At 36.1% G+C, this 16369-nt stretch overlaps 1 protein-coding gene across 9 annotated transcripts in view; it reads right to left on the bottom strand.

The window, feature by feature from the left end:
* The window catches only part of ENTREP2 (endosomal transmembrane epsin interactor 2), a 136914-nt gene that overhangs the window by 72501 nt on the left and 48044 nt on the right, over positions 1 to 16369 (bottom strand). Inside the window, exon 1 of one of the 9 annotated variants that reach the window (XM_072043394.1) lies at positions 7623 to 7672. The exons of the other annotated variants lie outside the window; for them this stretch is intronic. The gene's annotated coding sequence lies outside the window, so the exon portion shown is untranslated. Of the gene's footprint in view, positions 1 to 7622; positions 7673 to 16369 lie in introns of those variants that run through there. 9 annotated transcript variants of the gene reach the window in all.

The following is a 16369-nucleotide window of genomic DNA, read 5'->3' as shown; positions in this document are numbered from 1 at the left end:
CATAATTAGAAAGAGGCAGGTTGGAAAGGTCAGACACACAGATATTTTGCATGCCTACCCCAAAATATTAATAGCTATTACTTAGTAATGTTTTAATTTTTGATCATCTTTCTATACCATTGGTGTGTGTTTTCAGTTACAATTGTTTTATTTTTAAACCTGCTTTCTTTGAAGTATCCTTCACAATTTTGAGGCAATCTATACAAGAACATTTTCATTTCCAGAACACTCTACCTGTGCCACGTGGTATTTCAGGGGAGTGACAAAAACCTACTCCTGTTAAGCTCAGAAGCTAACAGCTAGCTAGAGATGCTATTCCTTAACTGCATACCACTTAGATAAATTTCTGTAAGGGAAAGACTAGACAGAGCTGGGATGAAATAGTAAAATACGCGTTACTTTGCAATAAGAATATCCCCAATATCACTATACATCAAAAAGCAAAACATATAGAACATAATTCACAAAAACCTCAGATCTCTCTATAGGCTTCAGTATTACAGGCCAATCTACAAAAAATTAAGAGGTCAAGGAAAACTGTTTTACCTGGGAAATTTTAAGCCTCATCATAAGTAAGCCTTCTCAGTAGTTATTGTTTGAGTTCACTATGATAGGCAACAGGTTAAAATTTTAATCAGCACTTACAACGTAAACCTTCAAGAACTTCCTACACCAACAGCTTCCAAAACTAAGAAAATGATAATTGTCTAAATCTGCTTTTTTAATTCAGTCACTTCCTTCGGTACAAATTTTTGTGAAGATAAAGCTATTTCCATTCAAAGTACTTAAATTATATCCATTCAAATCCCTAAACATTATGATCTTCCAGAATTGATCAAATTGCCTGACAAAGCACATTACATGAAAACGCTAATATAATAAGCACATTCTTTTTTCTTAGCTTCCTGGCAGAGGAATTTACCAAGCAGAGCTCCAAAGAAGTATGGGGACCAGTGGGCACTGCTGCCCCCAAAGACGTCTCCTAAAACAAGAAACACAGTGCTTGAAAAAGAAGGGATGAAGACACAAGGGTAACAGTGCAATGTAGGCTAGAAGTGTACAGAGAAAAAAGGGAATGTTGCCACAAAGTGCCTTTGACAAAGATGCATTCCAGCATGGGGAAAGAAATAAGGCTGAGAAGAAGAAAGATTTCAGAAAGTTACCAAATCATTTAAAAAAAAAAAAAAAGAAAAAAGTTAAATATAAGCTCCTGCCATAAGGCGAGAGGAGATTAAGGGATGAATGAGAGGTGGACCCATGTTTTAAGACAGCAGCAAGTGAAGGTAGTAAACAAGACTGGGTGGCATGAGAAAATAGAACTGGGGATTATTGGGAAGGATGGAGGATGATTTTAAAGATGAACAGAAAGGTGGAGGTAAGGAAATAAAGGTGAGGCTGCATACTAAAGATTCCCTTTCCTTCATACAAACCTCTGGGTAAGTACCAGACTCCAAGACATTTTGTGGAGTGAGCCAACTGAGGAGCAGAGACTTCTTTCAACTTTCTTCTTAGGTATTTTTGTATCAGCCTGACATGCAGGAGACAAAAAGGAAATGTTCCTTATGTCTCCAAGTCCTCACTGCCGCACTTCGTGCATGCACTGGTACACAGAGCCTTTTAGTAGACCATAAGCCCCAACAATGAAACATTTGTTTGATCAAAGTTCTTGTGCCCTGAAATAGGTGATCCGTGATCGTCCCCTTACCAGGATTTTCCAGTAATGAGGGCTAACGTCCTTCTGCCACAGCCACTGGTTAAAGCCAACTGCAGATATGACAGTTTCCCTATTAACTTCAGTGAGGCTTAAATCATGAAATGCCTGAACAAGTACTTTGGCTACTTCAGAGCATATTTTCTCTGTTTTTCTTTATCAAGAACACAGTACTTAAAATCCTTCTGTTCTAGTATCAGTCTATGTTCTATTACATGGTAGTAAAACTTGACTATTACATCTTTTCTTCAAACACCTGACTCCTCCTTTGGTCAACTGAAGGATTTAGGAATCTTTCAGGACAACAAGACATGAACAAATGCTCACAGATATGCCAGGTACTTCCCAGGACCAGAGCATAATAGTTCAAGGTACCCCTCAAACTTCCACAGATAACTCAATTCAATTAGGTGTAATCACTCAAGATTTATCTTCGTCTTTTTCTTACCGGTTTAGATTTGCCAGCAAGAATATTCCTAATCCAGTAAAGTAATATAAATGGAAATTATATAATGCACATGAAGAAAATTTTAGTCTTTCATTCCCCAACACATATATTCCAACTTTCTACTTTACTTACTGTTTTTCCACTGCTGGCCTTTTTATTTTGGCTTGGAATGACAGCTTAAGACAAAAAGCCAACTCTTGTTTTTTTATCAGACACCTCATTCATGAGCAAATACTAGCTGTGTAGTATTTATGGATAGCAGTTTGGTACTGCCATGTAATTTTTCAAAGCAGCCTCACAGGATTTCATCAAACAAACAAACAAAGTTACATAAACTGAAAATTCAGTTCAAGGGCTAAAAGAACAGGCATTTATAGAAGGACTTCAGACTTCGTAAACAAACAAACAAACATGCATCTTAAAAGCCTTAGAGTATTTGAAGGGAAGACTCTGGATGCCAGATAACAATCAGCACATTATTTATCAGAGTAACCTTAAATAGCTTGGCTCTCTCCCCCTCATAATCAACAAATAAAATCACAGCACCAATCTGAGCTCTACAGATAGGTATTCCAGATTCGCAGTAAATTAAAAAGCTTGATATGCGTAGGAGCACCTCATATCCACACACGGGCGATAAAAAGAATGAATGTTTTCTGAGGCATCAGAGAAAAGAAATTGAGACAATTTAGCAGCTTGCATTTATACCTCGTATCTGTTCCTTCCAGGGAATTGTGCTATTCAGCAGCAAAACCTTCAGGAACATCTCATGACTTAAATTCTTAAATCCCAATCCTTTGTGGTGTAAACTCTCCATGCAGATTACGAAGTTTTCACAGGGATCTATTTGAAACAAATCTCAAATGATCAAAAAAAAATCTAATTTGTTAAAATTGCCAAGTATATATTAAATACATATATAATAAAACAAATGTTGTATAAAGAAATAATGTTTCCACAGCAATAAATGTGATTAAATTTGTATCAGGACTGGGGGCGTTGAGTACTGTCAAAGCATTTTACATATTCACTTTTCTTCTGAATTATATTTCTTTCATTTTAAGAGGCTAAGACACCCAAGCAAGAAAAAACCTGAAGTACATATACAGAAAGCAACGTTAAATAGATTTTCAAGGACATGTTCTTGTTCTTTCTTCATTATTGTAAAAGACTCACTCCAAAACTTGGTAGATATGCACTTGAGTTTTTTTCTAATGTACAAAGCAACATTTTAATCTTCAACTAAACTTTCAGCTTTAAAGGCTTTTAATGATAATAAGTATCTCTTAAGCAGCTTCACTATTACAATGCAATGAACTGCCATAAGAACTCATACAGCCAAATAACCACAGACACTAGTTTCTGGCTGAGAAGCCTATTTTCAAGACAAGAAGCTAGACTGCAAAGTTCACTCTACCATTATTCAGGCACAAAACAAGCCTCACAGTCTTGGTGCCCTCTCTAAGTGCAGATGTTTTCCCTGCATTTGTCTATATAGTACGAAGGATTCAGTAGATGACCCCACTACATCAGTGCAGCAATTCTCTGCCTTTATAAAAGATGCAACCTTGGAAGCAAAACCTGTGGTTTATTCTGGAAGGAAACTACTGTTCGGTGACATGGACCAAGGTTCAACCAACTCGAGAGTCTTGCAAACTGATGTCTTTGAAAAAGTGAGGATATCAAGATAGATTTAATATTCATATTGCCTTATTCTCTTCCAACTATTTTTCTGAGTCCTTTGTGGTGTTTTTATTTATTTATTTTTTTGGGGGTGGGGGGTGGGATGAGGTGGGGGGTGTTCTGTGGCACAACACTACCATTTTCCACCCAAATTTAGAACAAGAACCCAAAGGCACTGCACTGAACACCACAGAAACCACTGATATACTCACTGGTTTGTCAGCTTTATACTAACTTTGGTGCAGTAAGGCCACACTTGCTAATGCTGCACTGAGGCCATGTTATCAGTTTTGGTTGTAGCTCTGCCCCAAAAGCCCCAAAAACTTTAACAGCACACAAGGAAGGGGGCAAAATCTGTCCCAAATCCCAGAATCCATTTTATTTTATTTTATTTATTTTTTTTACTGCCATCTGTGTTTTAAGGAGACTCAGAAGTCAACTAGTGTACCCAAGGAAAAACCTGTAATCAAAAAGGTGGCATCTGGGACAACCCACCAACTTCTGACTTAGCACAGGAGCATAACGCCTCCAGGATCTAGGCATCTAATTCCAACCCACAAACTAAACACACCCTAAAACCTGTCAAGTAGCAATCCAAACTGATTCTAATTGGAAAATGCACATAGTGCCTTCGGTAAGAATTCTGTATTTGTTTGAGATTTTATCTATAGATGTTGCTCAGCTACTTCATATTTTAAATGCATGACTTCATGACTTCATTCTCTTCCCAATAAGACGACTTCCAAAGAAGGAATAAATGAAAATTTCAGGGAAAGAATGTGGGAGTTAGAATAAAAGAGGGACTAGGGAAGGAGGAAAGGAAGAAAGGAGGAATATAGTTTTGGGAGTACGTGTTCAAAATTATGTCAAACATTTCCCTGAGAAATGCCTATTTATGCCTGAAAATGTCTCATCAATTAATAAAAAATTTAAGTATATTGGTCATCTGTTGTGTACATGTGACTATTCAACATTACAAGATCTGACCATTAGTTTAAGCATACGCCAAAAAGAACATACACTAGTACACCAGATAAAAACTTCTGAATTAAAATGCAAATAGGTATTTGCTTCCAACACTACTTTAGCATTAAAATACTACATGATTCTGAAAAAAGACAGGTACTTTTGCATGTATATATTTCAACACATTAATATTTTCACATGTTCTGTTGTGTGTTATTTTTTTCCACTTCTTACTTTCTATTTTGTTCTCTTACTGCTTTCCAGCACTAAAACTATCCTGATAAACAGTCCTTAAAAATCAGTCTTTATTTAAATGCCCCAAGAATGAAAGAATAAGTGTAAAATGGTTTTGATTACCAATCTCCACAAGTAATTAATTCTAACTGCTGTGCTTCAAATGGAAAACAAGAAACCTTGTTGTAACTCCACAGTTTCACAAATACCTTCCATGCTGCCCAGCTAAACAGCTCCAGTGATACCATAGAAACATTGCTTTATTCCATTTATCCAAATTAGAGGATGAACAACACTAGTTTTGCCTTTATATGCATGGATGAAACAAACACCAAAGTAGTTTTCTGTTCCTAGGTTACTATCACAAATTGAATTTTTTACATTATTATTGCATAAACTGATGGAAGAAAATGCTGCTGTGATTCTTACTCAAGCAGTCCATTCAAACCAGCCCCAAAATTTCATTCAAACCATTGCCCACCCTCTCCCTGGTGAGAGCAGAAACAAGCCTGAAGCGTTACTGTGAACAACCTTGGTGAATGCCTTGGGGCACGATATGACCAACCTATTTCCATTCACCAGTTGTGGAGAACAGTCCAATTCATCGCTGCTGCCCAGGACGGAAGGGCTGTTCAACCAGACAATTTGCACACAGAAGAACTGAGGAGCAGCACCGCATCGCTGGCTCTCCCTCCCTGGCTCCCTTTCCTGCCTGGCTTGCAGTGGGTACAGGATCATTTCTCACTTCTCTCTGGCAAGGACTGCTTCTGTTCTCCAGACCCTAGGCGGGCCCTGCTCAACACAGGGGTTTTTCTCACCTTGCCAAGGTAAGCTCTAAGCAACATCCTCAGCTCTCCAGGCCCTAATGGAGAGAAGCAGCTCCAGCAGTGATTACAGGACAACTGTTTGTACTGGCAGCGGTGCTCCGCAGTTTCTCACTGGGCCCTATTAACAACAATTCAGTCTTCCTCTCCCCTCCCTCACCGTCCCGATAGTATCACGCGCTCTAGACATGCTTGTGTATCTCTACGGGAGCGTCTGTGTATGTGTACATAGAAATACACACATTTACAGATATTTATTTCTCTACCTCTCCACATGAGAAAGTTTCTGCTCCTCCATTCTGTCCGCGTCTACGTGGAAATTGATCAGGGTACGGGGAACAACAAGAGGAGGAGGAAAGGCTATTACACCTTTCCTGTGTATCCAGCTTTTCCAGTACTACATGGGAAAGCAAGGACATTTTCCTACTGACTCCTGATACCTGTCACTCATTTATTAAAAAGCAAAACCCTAGATACATAAAAATGCTGATAAAACTATACAGATTACAGAAAAAATGCAAAATGAGCATATAGCTTATCTTTATATATATCTATTTAATTGTAGTAGTAGATATTAGAGCTTTTTTTTTTTTGGAAATCATATGGCAAAACAAGTTGGGGGGAGGAGAGAGGGAGATGGGGGCAAGCAGTAACCGGATACATTTGCCTCTGCATGTAGAAGTATACTCAAAACCACGTATATGCTGGGGTCACTGTGCTGCAGTGCTCTAAACTACAGGTCTCCGCAAACAGAATAAAGCCACTGAACTACTCTGATGGGCTGAATTTTCATTAAAAATGCCAGCTAATGCATTCTCCCAATTCATCTTCAACTGAAATGGAAACATGAATATGTCAACAGACAGATTTTTTCAATTCCACTGCTCTGTAAGAACAAATATGGCAACACTATTAATGAACACTCTGGGCTGATGGCCGAACACATCACCTGAAAAGGGATCAAAATAAACCAAAAGACTACTGTTTTTTCCCTTAACCAGCTTTCCAGTATTCATTTTTTAGCCTTTAACATTTCCACACCTGTATCTAGTCTATGAAATAACCCAAATTTTCTTGTGTTGATACGGCTAAAACAAGCACTTCTTATTCATCTTCTGAAATGCATTTAATCATAGTCGTGCCAAAAAGACTCAGTTATAATGGACTTTTAGGGTTTTAGAGTTAAAATTTAGTAGTTAATTCTTTCCTTATGACTGCACAGTGAGAAGCTATGTGCGGTAAAATTAAGAACAGGAAAGGAATTAATATATCTAAAATGTGGAAAAATTACTGGAAGGAAAGTTACTTAAGAAGCAAAGGTAAATATTGTGACATTTCTAATTTATAAACAAAAAGCAAACATTAAAGGAGGTTGCAAACTTATAGTGACTGAACTGAGAACTTTACTGAAAGACAGATAAGAGATATCCTAATAATAATAATAGTAGTAATAATAATAATATAGTTCCTTCCGTGCTTACAAAGGAAGTGAGGCAGATGTCAGAAGCAGAGATTAATTTCCCAAGGAGGAAGAAGAAATACTGAAGGAAATAAGATTCATGCCAAGAAAGAGTTGAAGGAATTAAAATGTGCAGAGGCTGCCAAAACTCCAGGACCAGATGGGATGCAGCCTGTATTTCTAAAAGAAGGAGCAAATGAGATGGAAGAATCATTAGCAGATATATTTAGAAAGCTTGTGAGAACAGGGGAATTACTGATGGACTGAAGAGAGGCAAATGTAACACCCATACCGTACCCTTCGTTTAAGCAGCAGCAATGATTCTGGAGCTGTGACAGTCCCCGCTCGCATGGCGCTGTGCTAGCATTAACTGCTGCCATGGCAGCATGACGCAATGGGAGCAGAAGGGCCTGCTTAAGGGTAATTAAGATGTGCTTGTTTAGAACAGTCAAGTGTTATGCCCCAGCAGGCTTTGTCTGCTCTCCAGGCAAAGCTGTTTGGGGTCTTTCAAAATTTTACCACCGGGGGTAGCTAATTAGCAGATGGATGCTCAACAGAGCCCAGATTCTGACAGGGGTGACAGCTGGTGGCAGCTGGGCCCACCAACAGCCCCTGCCGAACAGGTGTGACACAGACCCAGACAGACAGACACACGCGAGGAGGAGCTGTATGAAGTGCTAAGCAGTGAAAGGGGACACAGAATGAGCAGTCTAAATAGATGCTTCACTGTGACACCTTTTCTCCTCCCCTTTATAAAGGCATCTTTGATTCACTTCCTCTGTTTTCATCTAATTTTTGTTTCTTTCTCTCCCAGCCCACAATTATCCTCCCAGTTATTTCCATCTAGTAGAGAAGGAGAAATTTCCAGGCTTGGGGTGGGGGGAGGGACAACACAAACAAAAAAACAGCAAGGGGTAAGACAACGCAGTTAAAGATATAAATATTCATGCTAATCTATGTGCAAAAAGCAAATTGGGACATTAATGTAACCACTTGATACACACACCAATTGCAAACTTTGATGACCGCGTTCCTCCCTTCCTCCTTTCTCCAAGAAGCACTGATCTGCAGCCTAGAAAAGCTGTTCATGAACTAGGGACACACGAGGAACACATCTCCCAGGAAGGAGACGGAAGTGGAAATGCCAGTCCATCTGCGTCTTCCCCACTTCATACACATGTGCACACACACGCAAAACCTCTTCTTTTTGGCAACTTACGGTTGCATTTAAGTGCGGTTTTTATACTTGCTAATAGACGGGAAGACAGGAGCAATGCAAGACTGGGAAAAAGGGTTCATCTAAAAGCAAAACAAAACAAAATCCTGGAAAGCCTCAAATGTAACACAATCACCTGTTGAGGAAATCTCGTCACAATTTGGCAAACTCCTTTTTGTTATTCCCTGTCTAGAAGAATCTCCCAATTTTTGATCCCTGCATGGAAACTGCAAGGCCGTGGTACAGCCCAAAAGTGCATACAGAAGATTTAGCACTTTAACTTAAGAATAAAATTAAGCCCAACAGTACTATTAATATTCTTAAAGTTTTAGGGAAAACACCATTTATGTATTGTGTTAATGCACAGGAAATAAAACGCTATGTTAGCAATTTCCACAGACTGATTGCCAATAGCAATGTTAAAGTTGGATCTTGCAAGTGTGGTTGATGAAGTTGATGAGTGTTGATGAGGTTGATGAGTGTTACCGTGGCACATGGAGGGGCATGCGCATATCTAAAATTACACACATCTAGCATCTTTTACAAATACCTTTGAAATCTACTTGCTGAGAAGTGCCTATTAAAATCTGATGCCTTGAACCTTCCAAGAGGAAACAACAAAAAAAACTTACTAATAGAGACAAAAACAGTGTGCCACTAATTCAAAGATATGATGTTGAAGAGCTATTAGAAGTTGCAAGAGCTGCACAAATTTTAACTTGAAAAAACTGGTACTTCTAGGAAAGCATACAATTGTTGCACACATGAACTGGAGAACAGGTTTTTCTTAGAGATTTCTTAGTATTTAACTTCAATAGTCATCAATCGTTACAATGTCTTCATAAGGTTCACTTTATGACTCTAAAAGTTATAATGGTTTTCCAGTGACAGGTGGAGGGAGTCAAACATGAAGGTTACAACACTGTCAAATAATCCCCTCTAAGCACTAATTACAATACTTCACTTAACATTTGTATGAGTTTAGACATCTAGGATAAAAGGTACATGACCTCAGCAGGAAAACGTGTCTGAAGATGCTGATCCACTTTCTATGTTGTCCTTGCAGAACCTTGTTAGCAGTTCTCAAGACTGCCAAAGAAAACTTAAATAAAATAAAAGGGACTTATAGTGAGTGAATATACAAAGACTACATCTCCTCTTGTCTAAACCCACAGGAATAAAGAAACAGACATAAGAAACTGATACTTATAAGCAAGCAATAGTCAGTATTCAACCCTATCCCAGTGTATCGGAACTTCTCAAAACTCCATAACTTAAGACGTAATGTTTTTACACAAAGTCTTGTTAACCTTTAAACTAATACCACAGCCTCAAAGATGAGCATTTGTCTAATAGCATGGCTCCTAATAAACATCCTGACTAACAAACGCGAAGAATATACATGCTGAAATTATATTGCAGAGAGTGATCAAGGGATAAGCAGGGTGATATTCTCCATCTCAACATTACACAAGCTATCAATGGCAACAATGGCATACAAGGTGATAGATGCCTTTAGGCTCTGCAACTCTCCCAAGTGTGCGTATTTATATTTACTTGTTTTTTTCTCCCACAGTCCTGATCCATTTATGCTAAAAATAGTCTCTTCACTACAGAGATCATCTATTTATTATTATTCCAGCTGCCAAAACCAAGTCTCTTCTTGAGAAAAAAAAAATCAAAAAATCCAGTCAGATCTGATCATGATTCCTAGTTCAGGAGTTTTGTTTTGCCTTTTAAAATAACTATTTTTATTTTTATATTTTTTATTCTGCCTCTTAGCATATCAGGAGGTCCCTTCCTTCCTTCAGATAATGGACCCCTCTCCTCTCCAGCACAGAGTCTGGGATCGCATTTTCTTTCCTCAAGCATCAGAATTGACAGTGCTCTATTTCAGCTTTCTAAAGTCAAGTAGAAAAATCACAGATACATGAAAACAACTTTCCGCAGTCCAACAGGAATCAAACAGTCCTCATTCAGTAAGCCATGTTTCAAATGTCAACTATATATGAAAGTAGGTACCTGGTACCAAAATTAATTTTGAACACATATAAGCAATGCAAAAGTAGTTTAAAAAAAATAATCCTGACACCTTTAAGCACTATGCTTGAAAATTAGCAGGTAGTTTTTCCCTTATTTACCTAATTTAAAAGTTCAAAAGGCAGAAATAAGGTTTGAAATGAAATGGTTGTTGAGAAGATATCTGAGTAAGAATCCAAGTATTTGGCTGGCTAAGGCACAAGTTTCTCAAACTACAGTCCGGAGAAGGACTGACAGAATGCCCTATAAAAGAGATTCCTTCTGAATAATAAAGACAGATCAATTGCAAGGAATATATGGATGCAACTTCACTGCCAGGGAACAGGTTGTTTCACCTGAGGAAGATCAAGCACTAAAAAACTAACAAAACAGCAATGATTTAGGTAACTAAAGAATCCACAAAGCACTGACATATGTCTTGGCCAACCTTGTTTTTTAAATAACCTGCTTTTACACTTCTACATTTCAACCTTTATTTTTCCTGTTTTTACGTTTCAACCTCAATATGCATTTCTACTGTCAGAAGTATGTGTGTATAATTCTGTATGCAAATTTGATTTAAATATACTGAAGAAATAAAATCAGGCAAATGGACAAAATCTCTTACGGCAAAAAAGGGAGATATGATGACAAAAACATGGATTCATTCAACTTTGATAATGGAAATATTTTTGGATGAACACAAGGATATGTAAATAGAATTTTCAAGTAAATTGATATAGAACATGAAATATAAATTTGGGTTTTCAGTTTGAACACTCAATTCAGTGCTGAAAATACACTGGAAAATAGCAACACAAGAGAAGATTAGACATAGACCTGCCTGCTTTTAAAATACAAAGGATATATAACTGCTTATTACTGTATGACAGACATTCACAGCAACTGCTTTGACATTTATTACATGGGAATTAGCGATAACAAGATTTGCAACAATTATTTCATCTACTGCCTAGTAGGAACAAATAATTGATTTTTCTTTGTTTTTATTAGTCACCAAAGCAAGATATTTTTTTTTATCCTAAAAAAGCAATATATTTTTTTTTTAATCCTAATTATAGAGCAAATGAAACATCTTTTCAGTATTTGGTCCTCTTTTTTTCTCCAAAGAAATATCTGAAAATAAATAGGAAACCTATGTGAATTGGTATTTACTTCCAATCTTCATCACAGTCTCCTTTTTACTATATAGAAGACCGGTAAAAAACAAAGAGTCTTTACTACTTTATATCACTTTGAAAACTGACGTATCCATTTTTGTATTTTTATAGACAATTCAGTGAAATAGAAAAGCTGATCAAGTTACAGAACGAGAAATTATTCCCGCCATCCATGTGTATGTTCAGCTGGCCTAAAGCAAGCCTTGTAAGATAATTCCACAAGTAACTGTGAAATCACGCATTAAAATGTCAAAAAATAAACAAACAGCAAAAGCATATGACTTTGCACAAGCGAATCACAGAAGCAGTCTTATCTACATTTTCAAATATTAATAAAAAATAAAGCTAAATCCATTGCTATGGAAAGAGAAGCAGAAGACAGCAGTGGTGAAAACCTGTCTTACCAGAGCTCTATAGAATTCCTAAAAACATTTTTATTGACACTAAAGGAAAGGATCGGTAATTAAATGATTAAAGAAGAATCGATAACCGCTGAAAAATGAATGGCTTCTCTTGGAGATCTGATACATAAATATAGTTCAGTGTCTACAGAGCACTGCAGTGCAGTTTAGATTGGCATGCCAAATGAATTTAACAAGCGATAATTTTACTAGATGACAGACTTTTTTGTTTGGCTATAATTTATAAATAGGAATTCTCCACAGTCTAGCTTTATATTCCTTCATTTTTTAAATGGCCCTTTTTTTCTGCAACTGTCTTCCATGCGTTATTTATACTTCGCACCAAACTTCATCCTAAACATCTCCCTGACATCTGTCTAAGCAGATGTTGACAGTGGATTAAAAAAAATAAAAAGATGCCCAAGAAAACATTTATATTCACTATTCACTTTTCTTAGTTGTAGTATGAGATACTAAGTTAATCACCATTTCTTCAGTAGTTCTCCAGGTCCAGAACTTTGGTTCATGGAAAACCTTAAATGAAATCCAATACGGGAATTGAAATGTACATATCTATAAAAAATTATTTTCAAGGACAGCAGAGGCCATACCCTTCTCACGAGTCTCTCACAAGTCTGTTGTGCCAGAGGGCAAAAGTCAAATCACTACCACCACTTATCAGAGCCAACACACAAAACCAGTGCTTCTCAAATAAGAAACGGAAGAAGATGCAGTAAACATCAAACATCAGTAGATGTTTGAAGAATTTTTATTCAGTGAAATCCTTTAAGAGATTTGAATACTAAGAAATTTGATGAAAGAAATCATAAGCAAGATGTGGTTCCAATGTCATCATGTAATCAATTTGCAGTCATTACACTCCAACAGTAAACAATCTATCAAGAAATTTAAAAATCTGAATCTGTATGTCATGTACTCCTCCGATAGTACTGTAGCAACTGAAATAACTAAGTAACCAGACTCATGAGATCAACACCACTAAATGAAACAGTATATTGCCTTTTAGTCACTGTTTCTTCCTCTTGCTAACTGTAATTGACACTCATAAGTTTCTGGTATTTGTAAACAGCATAATAGTAACTATTAAAGAGTAATGGTATGCTCAGACAAAATTCTACTAGTGTACCAAAAAGAAAGAAAAATATTCACAGATTGCGGTAAATTTTAAACCATTTTTAATGCACGTTGCTTGTCATGTTCAAAGGGGTTAACTCATTGATCTGGACACGCTGTCCAGATTTTTAAGGAAAAATGCAGATATTCTTTTCCTTTTTGAAACATATTGCTATATTGCTTATGCACACTTTTTCAGAGGCAATATTTACCTGCCAATGCTAATACATCCTTATTAACACAGTCATCTCACCACTTTAATAACATTGATTTGAATCTAATATTACTTTGTGCTAATAGATTAATTGAAGCTCCATTAGCATGCATATACGAAGCACAAATTACTTTTCATTATTAAGTGACTACATGAATCTCACAGCAGAATACATAATGCAGCTGAAAATTGTTTTGCAGACAAAGAACAGCAGCTAGTAATTTGCAATACGCTTTTTTTTTTCCCCCCTCCATGAACATAATTGGTTAAAAAGAATTCTCTGCAGTGTAATTTTAGGCATGTCAGTTAAGTACAAGGAGAAACACAGACCAATACTCTGTCTAGAAAAATTGGGAAAGACTAAGCACTTCTACATTCACTATTATTTTCATTTTTTAAAAAATACATCAATACATTACTGAAAAATATAGCATATTTCATGAGTATCTATTAATTCAAATCATACTGAAGTTTTCAGCATATCTACTAAGCAACAATGCTTTTTCCCAGAAATTTAAGATTTCACACCATCATCTGCAGTATGATCGTTATCTTTATTCAAATACATACATTCATCAACATTTATGATTCATTAGTTCTTCTATTTAAATTGCTAAACCATATGCTATCACTTTCTAAAAGACAGAGAGAACTGTAAAAATGGCTAAGAAGGCACAGTAGATATCTGTATTCTACACATAATGAATACTGCAGTTCTCCAAGACTAAGTGCAGGTAGAAGAAAAATATCGTCTAGATAGTTTATGTAACACAACCTCAAAGGCACAACATTTTTCTACTGTTCATAAATATTAGGATACATAACAGCACTGGTAAATCATCCCTGAAGTTGGTGCAAGCACATTACTATTTACATTACTAACAGAGTACCATTACCAGAAGTGCTATACTCAAATATTAATCTGCTTCTGCTGTTGCCCATAATTTGGTAGTGCTCTAAGGATATACTCCAACATGAAAACGGTACAACTTTGAAGGACTATGTCTGCCTTTTGTTAAACACAAATATGGAATTGTGTTTACATTCATGTTCTTTTACTTCCTCCTGCTTTGGGCAGTGCTCTAACGTCTCTGCTGTTTAAAAAGTTTTTGTTAGAAAAATAAAACTTTAAAAAGGTTTTTGTTGGTAAAATATATTAGACCATTTTTATTATTGTCAAATCATCACCTTTGTGACTTCAAATAAAATAAATATAAATAATGTGTTTTTCAAACTATTTCACAATTAAAATAGAACTGTTCTAAACTTCTCTGTCTTCAATATTTTACATATTTCACTCTTTACACTTTAAGTATGATCTTCATGTGGCCCACCATAAGAGGGGGGTTATGAAGTGCCTCTCTTCGAGCAATGAATAAAAAAAAAGGCATGACCCTTGTATCTAATAGGCATTTACATGGATAAGTCATCACCCTGAATTTATTGAGTCCCTAAAGTAGATTTATAATGAACTTCTTAATAAATTATGGATTCAAATGCTTGAATGTCTATTACATCAACCTTTCGCAGGTTTTTCTCATTATATACTCTGGCATTACAAAATAACAAAATATTCAGAAGCATTGCCAAAATAAAACACTTTTTCAGAGGAACAGTAACAATAAAGATTTATTGATGGGAACACAAATCATGCCACTATAGCATACATGTTTGAATAAGAAGAATAAAATGGAAAAGAACAAAGTTTATGTTCAGCTACAAACCATTTCAAGAAGTATTCCTCTTAACACCTCAGACGAAAAACAACATATAGATAACATGACTTGAGAATTAACTCAAAAAGAACTCTGCATACTTGAATGAGTAGGAACTGACAGCGGAGAACTAAAAAACAACAACAAAAAAAAAAAAAAAACAAAAATAAACACTTGCTAAAATATTACAAGTTCCTTCTTCTCTTTCAATTGCAGTCTTAGACTGTACTAAGGGAAAATGGAATCCGTGCTCTAAACACGAAGTACTACTTTTCTGTGTGTTGAATGAAAATCTGTTTTATAAACCTAAATTGCACCCAAATCACACTGATAGTTTTTCCATTTATAAATGTATGCTGCAAGTTTTTAAAAGTTTATTTCTGCATTAATTAAGCACATTACATGTTAAAACTAGTTTTCAATCATGTTCTACATCCATGTAGCTTATCAGCCAAACTAGCCATTACTTAGACATTAAACTAGACATTACAGTAATGCAATAATATTACCCCTGAAATAAGGCTTATATAGAGAAGTGCTTGTGAGAGTGACATCTACAAAGTGAATTCATGCATTGACACACAGGAAAATTAAAAAGTAACAGACATAAGAATACACGAAAAGAAGTGCTAACCCTTAGTTTTGGGATAGAAAGTCTTGTACAGAGAAATCCTCACGATGTCTGATTATAACACACAAGTCCACAGATTCAGCACAGCACATGCATAATCTCTACATCATAAATGCACACCCAGTTACCTCAGTACAATCACATTCACGTATCATGCTGCTCATGGCACTCAAATGGACACATACAGAGAAAAAAGAAAGTTTTCATGTATTTCAACTTTAGTATTTTAAATGCCTAAACATATAATGAGGAAGCACCAAATTTTATTTATTTATTTAATAACAGGGAAGGTCTCTTAATGAGACCTTTAAATTAAATTCGTTAACTTATGAGTTAGCACTCAACTATATCAAATCATTTGGTGCATTTTAATCAATGTTTGATTATAAGACCTTATAAGCATGTGAAATACTCTAAGTGGCAATCAATTACAGGTCTATTAATAGCAGTATTAATTATAAACAGAACATATACTATTCCTGCTGAAAATTAACCAAAACAGTACCACCTTTTATTTGCTCTAAGTGTTCCAG

This window comes from Anas platyrhynchos, chromosome 11 (genome assembly GCF_047663525.1).
Source record: "Anas platyrhynchos isolate ZD024472 breed Pekin duck chromosome 11, IASCAAS_PekinDuck_T2T, whole genome shotgun sequence".
NCBI classification, from domain to species: Eukaryota; Metazoa; Chordata; class Aves; order Anseriformes; family Anatidae; genus Anas; species Anas platyrhynchos.
The sequence above is the reverse complement of the archived record's forward strand: the minus strand, read 5'-3'. Positions and strand labels throughout refer to the sequence as shown.